This window comes from Mastomys coucha, unplaced genomic scaffold, assembly GCF_008632895.1.
Source record: "Mastomys coucha isolate ucsf_1 unplaced genomic scaffold, UCSF_Mcou_1 pScaffold14, whole genome shotgun sequence".
Lineage (NCBI taxonomy): Eukaryota > Metazoa > Chordata > Mammalia > Rodentia > Muridae > Mastomys > Mastomys coucha.
Genome location: NW_022196896.1, coordinates 36,634,098 through 36,644,103, shown reverse-complemented (window position 1 = coordinate 36,644,103; position 10,006 = coordinate 36,634,098). Strand labels below are relative to the sequence as shown.

The 10,006-nt window shown below is 42.1% G+C and overlaps 1 protein-coding gene across 3 annotated transcripts in view; it reads right to left on the bottom strand.

The window, feature by feature from the left end:
- Pcmtd1 (protein-L-isoaspartate (D-aspartate) O-methyltransferase domain containing 1) overlaps positions 1-9,608 on the bottom strand; it is a 75,634-nt gene extending 66,026 nt beyond the window's left edge. For 2 of the 3 annotated variants that reach the window (XM_031366785.1, XM_031366788.1), the window contains exon 1: positions 9,392-9,470. The gene's annotated coding sequence lies outside the window, so the exon portion shown is untranslated. Of the gene's footprint in view, positions 1-9,391 lie in introns of all 3 variants that reach the window. The other variant, XM_031366789.1, reaches the window with a different exon arrangement.
- Positions 9,609-10,006: the final 398 nt, after the last annotated feature.

Sequence of the window (10,006 nt, the reverse complement as noted above, 5' to 3'; positions counted from 1 at the left end):
ACACACACACACAGAGAGAGAACACATACAGAAGCACAAACACAGAAGCATACATAGAAGCATACACATACACACATAGAAGCACACACAGAGAAGCATACATAGAACATACACACAAACACAGAGAATATACTGATGAAAACTGCAAGTACTAGAAGTCATGGGGCAAAAATAAACTGTCCTCCCAAATATCATACATAAACCAGTTTTTAAAGGTAAAGAATTTCTAAATAAACTTATGCCAAGATACAGTGGTAACTACCTACTGGCCATGAACACAGAACACTGAATGATCCATTTACCTGTGCCTCCATAGCCAACAGCTACGCTCCAAGCAGCTGCCCATGCACATGCAAAAATTCTCCTGCTGTCAGCTGAAGGCCTCAGCACAGCCTGGACTCTGAAAGCACCATTTCCTTTTGCACAAAGCTCCACACCGAAGAAAATTCAAGTGCTCGCTTTCCACAGTTCTATCACCATATCTATTTGCCTTGCGGAAGAACTAATGTAAAGCTGAGCTCCTAGATAACAAAGGTCCCACAGTTACCTGGCATGCTACCTGTGGACAGTCAGTAATACTACACCAATCATCTGTGACTACGTGATGCTTTCTAATACTTCTTCAAAGACTCCTAACCAGAACACTATTTGGAAGCAAAAAAAACCAATGCCCTTTGATTTCTTATGTTACTTTCAATGTCTATTAAGGTATAAGTGGTTATAAGAAAAGCAAAGAAGTCAGGAATGATTCCAGCATTTGAGAAACAGAGGCAGGTGATCTCTACGAGGTCAAAGCCATCCTGGTCTAAACAAGGAGTTCCAGGCAAGCCAGAAATTCAAGTGAGACCCTGTATCAAAAGAAGAAAACAAAAAATAGACATTCAAAATGCGTAAGCACAAATGAACTCCATCTAAAGCAAACAAACAAAAAAACTAAACCATATGGGCCAATTCTAGATACATATTCATGGCACCCCAATGACGAACAAATGGCACAGTTAAAAACTTTTACAAACTAGCTTTCATAGGCTGGGAAGATAGCTCAGTTGGCAAATTACTTGCAAAACATGTATGAAGCCCCAAGTTCACTCCCAAACATCACATAAACCACAAGTGGTAAAGCATACCTGTAATGCCGCATACCCAGCAGCAGAAGCAGAGGGAAGAAAATCACAAATCCAAGCTCTTCTTCATCTAGATAGGGATTTTGAAAACCTGCTAGAAATACCTGATACCTTGTCTCAAGAAAAAGGTAAAAAAAAGAAAAGATAGAAAAAAGCTTACATTTTTTACATCTACCAGAAAAGCATTCAAACTCATATTTACAAAAAAAAAAAATTAAAAACATCCTGTAATCCTTATTCAAGAAATGAAACTACTATTACGAAAATAGGTATGGAGAAATATATAACTTGGGCTGGTGCATGCCTATAATCCAGGTACAAGGGAGGCAAAGGCAGGTGAATTTCTGAGTCCAAAGACAGCCTGGTCTACAGAGCAAGTCTAAGACAGCCAGGAGCTAGGGCTACACAGAAAAATCTTGTCTGGAAAAACAAGTTTGGGAAACCTTAAATTACTTGGTATCACCTGACAGATCAGACATAGAATCTAAGAGAAGCTGTTGTGATTTATATAATTAGATTCTATATTTATAACACACTCAGTTGGAAGAAATTGGGCTGGAGAGATGGCTCAGTGGTTAAGAGCACTGACTGCTCTTCCAGAGGTCATGAGTTCAAATCCTAGCAACCACATGGTGGCTTACAACCTGTAACAAGATCTGTAACCTCTGTAACAAGATCTGATAACCTCTTCTGGTGTCTGAAGACAGCTACAGTGTACTTATATATAATAAATAAATAAATCTTTTTTAAAAAGGTGAAAGAAATTTCACGTTACCTTTTGCCACAGAATCACTGTAGCCATTTGTTTGGGAATTTCTTTCACTGAGAGAGGGTCTCATGCAGCCTAGGCTGCTCTCAAACTCATAATATATCTACTCCTATAAGAGCTTGAATTATAGATTCCATTTTATCATTTGTTTGTAAGTAAAATCCTGATACTCACTGTTCTTCACTTCCTTGCTATTCAAGAGGATTCTGATGTTATGGGTGTTTCAGTGTGTATGTGCATGTATATATGAAAATGTATGTGAAGTGTGCACGCACATGCATGAATAAAATGGCCAGTGGTAAATTTTAAGTATCTTCTTCAATCCACTCTACTGAGACAGGGTCTTATGGAACCTGGAGCTTACCAATCCATGTAAACTGACAGGCCAACAAGCCCCCAGGATGCTCTGGTCGCCTCCCCAGTGCTGAATTAGTAGGGAGCTACTACTGTCACTGGGATTTCACTCAGGTTCTGAGGATCTAAACTCATCTCATACTTGTACGGCAAGCACTTTGCCAACTGAGTTGTCCCTGCAGCCTTTCTCATACTCTTAAGGTACACAAATGCATTATTCTTGCTTACATGTCAGTGCTCATGCAGTGGCTCTACCAACCCATGAGCAGGGAAAGGCCCACTAAAGAGGAAACGTCTCTAACTTCTCTTACTGCAATACTTTAAATCTCCCATTTGAAAATACAGTAACGAGGGGATAGGGGGTTTCCAGAGGGGAAACCAAGAAAGGGGATAACATTTAAAATGTAAATAAAGAAAATATCTAATAATTAAAAAAAGAAAATACAGTAAGTTTATGATTAAAGCATCGATTATCACATAAAATCCACATGGCCTTGGAGGTCACAGCATTTTCTTGATGAAACTACTGGGGAATCTGTTTGCTCCATAAACAGGTTTTGTGTTCAATATACTACAACAGGCTGCATTTGTCAGTTTTTCATCATGATATCAGAGGCAAACTCTCTAAGAACAAATCATATTCCCTACACACTTTGGAAAGTTAAAGCTAGGCCACAGCATCCTCTCCGTTTTCAAACCAGCCATCTTGCTTTGTAGTACACGGAGGTGGGTAGCAATGAAGGGAGCCAGTGTTAGAAAACATGTACAACCCAAATAGGAAAATCGGAAAGCCCAGGTGAGCAGGCTCAAATTATCTCTTGCTAGAACTACCTCTACTGAGAATTAAGCAGGCATCACCTAAGCACCACTTTAATGCCTTTCAAGAGCTCCCAGCCACCAGGCACTTCTTAAATTCCTTTCACCTCTCACTGCCACAGTGGGGACCAATGCACAGCAAGGGCTTGTGGCAAGTTTCTAAGTGTTAAGAATGTCTAGACACTGAATTACTAAATACGTTCAGAGTGAAAAACTGGTATGGAAGGAAAGCCCTTACAGCACACTCTCAATTCATACAGATTCTAGTCACATGATCCCATCCTCCTCACTCACCACCTATGAGCCATCAGATCAGAAAAAGAAACAGTAAACATCCGCTATGGTTCAAAACCACAGTAGCAGAGAGCATGGGGCTTCAGTATATTGACTCCTTTGAATGCAGGAAACTGAAGAGCCTCAGGAACAGGCAGGACCTCTGACTGTCTACCCTTCCCTATCCTGCTCCATTTCCCTCCAAAGCTAGCTATAGAAATTAGTATTCCTCTTCCCTAAAGCAAAGAAGGTCATAGAAATTATAGGTCCCACCCCCAAAAGTGAGCAGTAAATCTACACATTGTGACCTTCCCATATCCTCTTATGTCCAGAGCTGGTCATGAAAAGATTCGGACCTAACTTTTCTGAGAGATCAATTTCCCCTCATTCAAGCACACGAACCTATACCAAGTGGAAGGCACAGAAACACCAAGGAAAATCTTTGTAGACAAATTTTCCTTCCCTTCAGTCACTGAGGCAGATCATACCTCTTGTCTTATTACATTTCCACATGGCTATCCAGGCTACCCACTCTTCAAACCCAAATATTAAAGTAATGGTCTCTGAATCTTCATACCTCCTGTGTCATATAGTCCACTGAGTAAATAAACATGCCATGCTTTTCTCATGGCCACCTGTCTCACCGCCTGTAAACAAAGGTCTATTTGTTTCACTCCTTGATATAGAGTCTCAATATGTAGCCCTGACTGTCCTGAAACTCCATCTGTAGACCAGACTGACCTTGAACCAGAGATCTACCTGTCCCTGCCTCCCAAGTGATAGAATTAAAGGTGGAGGCAGTGGGGGCACTCTCTATTTCAGCTTTAAAACTTGATTTTCCCTGAAACTAGAGACATGGCTCACCGGTTAAAAGCACTGGCTACTCTTCCAGACAATTCCCAGCAACCAAGTGGTGTCTCACAACCAGGCATAATGGGATCTGATGCCCTCTTCTGGCCTGGCACACATTCATACAGATAGAACTTTCATATACATTAAATAAATAAATATTTTTTAAAACAACAATCTGATTTTCCCTACAGAGAAAGTTCAACTACTAGGAGTTTGTTTGTTTGTTCATTTATTTGGGCTTTTTTTTTTCCTTTTGACTTTTCTAGTGGTGAGAGTGGTCCTAGGGACTGAACCCAGGACCTGATGTAGCATCCAATCTGTGTGGGAATCCAGATGATTATATTAGAACTTCCAAATCTAAAAAAATGAAAACAACAGGACACACATGATATTGTTTCTCTTTCCTACCTCTGTATACACAGAAGAAACTGAGAAGTGGTTCATGAGAATTCTGCTGTTCATTAGAAAGCTGGGTCAACTCAACAGCACAGAAAATTCACATACCAAAACACTAATTTCTTACAAACGTAGATATAATACCAAGAAACCAAGCATACAAGTAAATTAATTTTTAGATGAGCAATTTACCATTTCCTAATAATCTGAAAAGAATTCACATCATCTATTGTGGAGAGCTTTTGTGGCTGCTTGGCAGGAATTTGACGTTGGGCCAGGACAAGGAAGTAGACATCAGGCAGGCAGGAATCTGATAATAGGCTAGGACACAGAAGCAAGCACAAGCAGGAATCTGCTTTTGGGCTAGAACAGGGAAGTGGGCTCAGATATCTTGGTCATCCTGATAAGCCCTTAGAAACAATGATCAGGGAACTTAATTGATTGCTTGTTCCTTCACTATTTGTGTTTATTGTCTTGCTTGTTCCTTAACCCAGAACCGACCTTATTACTTGCATGTAATTAAAATGGTATAAAAGCAGATTGGGAAAAATAAATTCACCTCAGCCTCAGAACTAGCTGAGGTCATGCTACAGTGTTATCTAATTGTCTTTTTCTTTTTAATCCTCCTTCCTGCCTTGGAGAACCTGTTGACTGATGGAGCTGGCTCAGTCAATCTATATAACTAGAACAAGAAAATAGAGTTATTAGACACACAGTAAGCTTGTAGTGTGTATTTATGTGTCAAGGAAAGAAATAGATACAGAACAAAGAGGAAACCGAAACAAAAATGTGGCAATGAAAATGAAATACTTCTTACGTGTCAAGACAGTGGAGTTTCCTAGTCACTTAAGAATTGGCTTCTCCTTCCAAGAACTTCACAGTTGGTTACAATGGCTAAAGGGCTGGGGGTAAACAGTATCATCCTAAAGGTATGCAAACAGGCAGAACCTACCAAAACACTAACCAAGAAAAGGGAGCAGGACTAGTCTTTCACACAGGACTTATTTTCAAAAATAAAGATGAAAAAAGCAAAAAGATCCCAAGAAATGGACAATGCATGAGAGGAGAAAAGTAAAACTGAAGTTTACCTTCATTTGGGGGCCCAATGCTAAAGTCTGTTACTACACAAAGTTAGTTTTTGAAAACTATTGGGTTGATTAATACAGGCAATGCAGAGGAACTAGGCAGATGTCTGTGGCATCAATTCCAGCCCCTCCACATACTAGGCTCTCCTTGGTTTCTTTACAAGTGAACTAGGGTAATAGCACCTGCTATATATTATCACAAGGACCAAAGAGAGCAAAGCATTCGCTGGTGGCACACACACACACACATACACACATACACACACGCACACACATGCACACACACCACACACACCACACACACACACACACACACACACACACACACACGCCAATAAATGTTTGGGGTCTCTATTTGTCACCAAGCAAAGACCACATTCAGGAAGTTTTTAAGACAACTAGTATCAGTAACAGGCTAGAGAGCAAAACCGAGAAATCAGAAGTCTCTTACTATGTTCACAACTGCTGGAAGAACAAGAAAAAAAGGCACAGTAACAACAAATACCAGTGAGAATAACAGAGAGTGAAAAACTCTGGGTGACCTTTTGATGTGGGGCCTACATAACTAAAAAAATATGAAGTTTATTAAAATAAGGAAATAAGAAAGAGGTATTCAATTCACAATGTACAAATTCAAAGTAACAGAATGGTACCCAGTAAGAACTTATAAGAGAGAATAGCACAAGCAGCAAATCTCAAGGTTAAAGAAAATGAGCTAGTGATCCAAAATCAGGACACAGACGGGGACCAGCAGATGAAACCACAGGCACGGCTAGAGAAGGAAGATGAGAACCAAAACCAAGTATACCCAAGGCAAGCAGGACCATTTCAGGGTGGTGGCTCAGAGCAGGCAGAGACTACAGTCACACTCCTTCACAGCACTTCACATGGAACAGCTCTTCAAATGCAGTGGAACTTTCAACTATGAACTGAACTACACACTGAACAGGCATGGGATTGCTGTACAAAGTTATTAATTATTCTAATTCAATTCCCACCAGGATTATTATTATCTAATAATAATTAGATATTATTCCAATATCTCAAAACTAAGAGAATTTTAACTTCACCTCCTGCATCTATACATCTGATTCTAAGTAATCTTTTTAAACCTCTTTTCTCTCTCCCTTTGCTTACTGACGGTCAATTCTCAATTTTCAGCCCCCTCCCCACATCCTCCACTTTGGCTTCTTCCTGGAATCCCAACTTTGGAAGAACAACTCAAGATGAAATCTAAAATGGCTGTTCTTAAAACCCCAAATGGGATGTTAGTACTCTTACATTTTTGGTATGTAATAAACTTTGTGTATTTTACACTGACCATAGCTAAACAAAGCCAAACAACCCTCCAAAAAGGGAGATATTAATGATGATGATGGTGGTAGTGGTGGTGATGATGGTGGTGGAGATGATGATGATGATGATGAAGATGATGATTTAAACTGCAAATATAATTCCTTATGCTTTTTATTTATAAACAGAAAAAAAAAAGAAACACAAGACCCCCAAATGCTTGATTTATCTCTAGCTACTCACATGAACATGCCCCCAAAAGACTTTACAGGTTAAACTAAAAAGCAGGCTTTCCCATAAGCCGCAGGACTGTTTTAGCAAAAATCATGGAGAGCCTCAGACATGCCAGGAGCTCCAACTCCAGCCATTGCTTTTAATTTCTGAACACACAGCACATTCTGTTGAAAATGTTTTTCTGGGCTGAAATAAGTTTGTGGTCCACCAAAAGGAGACATCGAATACAGACTAAGAGACAATGGGTGGCAGGTACCTTAACAAACAAGAACTGCTCACATCTCTAACTACACGTGGGTTTCTCCACAAATGCATAATTTGATCACAGTTTATTTATAACTCACTATTGGTCATATTTCCTTAAACTACAGTTATTTACACTGCCAGAAAATGAAAATATTATATACCGCAAGGCACAAACCCCAGTAATACATTTCTAACTCCCATGCAATAAGCAAAGTTTAATCTTGTCTACTTTGTATTCTTTTCAATTTACAATGTTTCAGCTATTTTAATATGAAACCACCAGAAACCTCATCTAAAGCAGCACCATGATAGTTTCCTACACTTATTTCTTTAGGCATTTTTGATAAGGCAGTTTTCATTCAGGAGGACAAGGCAGGGCCATAAATGCAGTTTAGGTACTCGGCGTTTACAACCAGGAAAGCAGAGCGGCTCCAGAGAGGAAAGGCAGGCTTTCAGTCAGGCGCTCAGGGCCTGAGCTGACTGACCACAGAAGCAGGAAGACACTGCTTAGGCTTCTATTTAAAAAAAAAAAAAAAAAAGTACCAACATATTATTGATGAAAACACCATAGAGCTCTTCATGTCTTTTAAGTTCAGTTTCTAAATAAAATGCTCACAATTAAGTCTATGATTTTAAGGCGAGGCCTGTTTAGAATGAGATGGTTGCCTATGATTACTTTGGTAGGCTATTTTTCTTGGAAGCTATCAAGATTAGCACAACAATACATCTTTAATAAATACAGTTAGTAGCAGTGCCGACCTGCTTCCTTTCTGTCTAGTTTACTGGCAAGGCGTGCAAACCACTTTTCTTCCACTTTCAGACTTCTCCCTAGGGTTCACCTTGCAAAATATTTAATCCGTGGTGGCTTTTTTCTTACTCCAGTACAAAATTTCTAGATGCAGACTTTCTACGTGAGATTTCATCAAAAGTAGCCTCCTAGAGTTTAAAGAACTAAATGCTGCCATCTAATCATAGGCATAAGGTTTAAATCATATTTAAACGTTATGACATAAAGAAAAAGTAAACTTTGTGCAATCTTTAGGCAGTCATCCGCTCTCATGTAAACACTGAGGTCTATGAAAAGGCTAGCAACGTGTTTTACATAAAAGTATCCCATGTGGTCTTAGATATTGTGAAAGTCAACATATTAAGTTGCAAAATACTGGCATGTAGGCCAAATACAGCAGATCTTGTTTGATCCCAGTACTTGGGAGGTGGAGGCAGAAGCTAAGAGTTCAAGGTCAGCTTCCGCTGAACAGCAGGTTCCAGCTCAGCTTGAGCAGCAGAACAATGTCACAAATCACAAAATACACAATAGGCTTTTACTTGACTTGCTACTTAAAGTGTGAAGCCTACGCTACATAGTAACATTTAACAATAAAGTATGTTTAAAAAAGAGCGGAGAGTTCCGGATACTGCTGGCCCAAAAATCTATATTCTGTATAGGACTTGAATTTTCGTCTATAAACACACTGTTCACACCGACAAAATCCTGAAAGGCTAACTGCATACACTTGGAATGGGGTTACTCAGAGTAGTGGGAGACCAGGACCCAGAAGGAGGGCAGGAGTCTGGTGTCTTCATTGTTAGGCAGCTTTTTTTTTTCTTACAGAGCACGCAGTACTTTAGCTCCATTTCTAAGAGCACTCCTCCTCCTCCTCCTCCTCCTCCTCCTCCTCCTCCTCCTCCTCCTCCTCCTCCTCCTCCTCCTCGTCCTCCCTCTCCTCCTACTTCTTCTCCTCCTCCTCCACCTCCTCCTTTTCCTCCTGTTCCCAAATTCTTCAGATTTGTAAACGCATAGCTGTGGTTTCACGATTTTAAAAAGACACGCATAAAAGCAATAAGCTGTAAAACACCTTGGCTTTGCAAAACAGCTCGCCCTGCTTCTCCCATCCGTTCTCCCGACTGGTGCCTAAAATGCCAAAGCAGCGGACCCGGACTGCACTTACCGAAGACGCAGAAGACGCTCACACCGCAGCAGCGCCCGCTCCGTCCCCGAAGCCCCGTCCCAGCCCCCGCGTCACGAGCCTGCGTAGGCGGGAGCCCTCCAGGCCAAAGCAGCCGCAGACCGGCGGCGGGCGGAGCGCCGCAGAGACAGCCGACTGGCCCGGCACAGCGTCCGCCCGCGCCGGCGCGGGAAGGCGGGGCCCGACCGCAACTCGCGACCGGGGCAGCTGGACGGCCTTAGCCGCCACCGCCTCCTGGGAGCTGCGCGTGCGCGGAGCGCCCTCCGAGGAACGCTGCCAATCAACAGGGCCTGGGAACGCCTCCACCCGGAGCTGGGTTGGACTCCGCCCTCGCGCTGAACGCCCCGCCCCCTAGCCAAACAACGCGAGGCTCGCCCAAGCGGCTGGCAGCGGCGGTGGAGGCCGCGAGAGCCGAGGCTCCCTCCAGCCTGCCGCGGTTCTGTTTCTGTGCTTCGCGCGTAGCTCGGGGCCGCGGGGTATGCGGACTGAGGCCGTCGGCAGCTCTGCCTCGGGTGGGCGCGTGGATCTATTCCATCCTCTCCGTCCGGGTGTCCGTAGCGGGTGATGGGGAGGACGCCTGCAGAGCCGGCGCGCACT